The sequence below is a fragment of the Sciurus carolinensis genome, unplaced genomic scaffold (genome assembly GCF_902686445.1).
Source record: "Sciurus carolinensis unplaced genomic scaffold, mSciCar1.2, whole genome shotgun sequence".
Lineage (NCBI taxonomy): Eukaryota > Metazoa > Chordata > Mammalia > Rodentia > Sciuridae > Sciurus > Sciurus carolinensis.
Genome location: NW_025920515.1, coordinates 63,498 through 65,251, shown reverse-complemented (window position 1 = coordinate 65,251; position 1,754 = coordinate 63,498). Strand labels below are relative to the sequence as shown.

At 32.2% G+C, this 1,754-nt stretch overlaps 1 non-coding gene across 1 annotated transcript; it reads left to right on the top strand.

The window, feature by feature from the left end:
• Nucleotides 1–964: 964 nt before the first annotated feature.
• Nucleotides 965–1,038, top strand: Trnad-guc (transfer RNA aspartic acid (anticodon GUC)). The gene has a single exon. It is a non-coding gene; the product is annotated as a tRNA-Asp (tRNA).
• The last annotated feature ends 716 nt before the right edge of the window (nucleotides 1,039–1,754 follow it).

Sequence of the window (1,754 nt, the reverse complement as noted above, 5' to 3'; positions counted from 1 at the left end):
GTTTGTTTAGACCTAGCACTGAACTAATGAATCTGGGTTTCCAGTTCACATTTGTGCCACTGAGCTGTATTCCAAAAATGGTTTCTGAAATGCTTCTCTGTGGAGAAATGATAACTGCAGTGTGATTTTTTTAAACATACATTTCATTGAATTGAATAATATGGCAGGTTTCTTCTTCAGTCTCAGAATTTTTTCTCTAAACCTAGGGAAGAGGTAATATTTCAGTCACTTGAATTCTAGATAACTGAGCTAGGAGAAATGCTGTCTCACTCTAACCAGCCATCTGGTTATTTCTCCATTACATTTTTAATTTGGCAAATTAAGTCATTTTGAGGTCTTCCATTTGTTTCTTTTTCAGAATCATTTTCTGTTGAAATAATCTTTCACTTCCTCTGTTTTATAATTTCACTCCTTACGCTTCTTTTAGCTCATGGAACATTTTAACTACAAGATTTCTACTTTTTTATTCTGAAATGTCCTCCATTGTGGTATCAGGAGACTAATTTTCCTGAAGCTGTATGGATTGTCCAGAATGGTTTGCTCCCTTGCATTTTCAGTTGCTTACATGTCTGATCAAACTTACTCATTCTTCATTTTAATAAGGGACTTTTTTGACTTATTTTAAGGGTCCTGGTTTGAGCAAATACCAAGTTATTGATGCTTAAACTAAATATGTGGTCCTTGCCTGATACCAGTAAGAGCAACAGTGTGAGATCAGTCACTAAACCTCTTTAATACAGTCAGTTATGTGTTAATCAACGTACTATTCAACCTTAATAGAAGTGAAAAATGTATTGATATTGTTCTCCAAACTTCCTATAATTCAGATACAAGCTTGAAGTAGAGTTCTGACACAAATAGAAAAATTAGTCATTAAATATAGTCAATTTGATGTAATATTACATGAGAACAAAAATGGGCTGGAAAGGTGGAGCAAAATGAATTAAGAAACAAAAAAGTGGGCTGGGGTGATAGCTCAGTTGGTAGAGTGCTTGCCTGTCAAGCACGAGGCCCTGGGTTCGATCCCTAGCACCGCAAAAAAAAAAAAAAAAAAAAAAAAAAAAAAAAAAAAAAAAAAAAAAAGATAGCACACACAAAGAAATAACACCACCCAAGTATAAGGAATAAAATGAATAGGGGTTATTTGCTGTAGAAGTTAATTTATTAAAAGGGAAAATATGCATTAATTGGAACAAGTACAAAATAGGAGTAGGAAAAAAGAGGGAGAATTATTACCATTAATGCTTTAAAATATTGGAATAAAACATTCAAATGTACTGAAAGTGCCATGTTGGTTATTAGGGTAACAAATGAAAATTAAAACAAATAATATAAATGATCAAAGTTGATGTTAGAAGTCCTCCAAACTTTCTCAGTGAATCTTTGTAATCGTAAATGACGTGGTGCATCAGTGAGTTTAAGTCCATTCCTTACTGTTTAAGCATAAAGCCTCATGATGATAATGTGCTGCTAATTTCTGAAATTTAACATAATCGATTTATTTATATCAAATCAATTAACCTTATTAAATATATTTATAACAACTAAGGTACTTTGGCTAACCAGCACCTGAACCTGATGTTTATTTGTTAAGGCAAAACAACACTTTAAGATTTAGTTGAGATGTTCTGAAAATTAAATCTACAGTTATGATAATCAAACCTTTCAAGTGATAAGGAATTGAGGAAAGACAACCTTAATAAATTTGTAAACTTAGGATTGATAAAGAAAATGTAGCTCTAATGTCCTTCCTC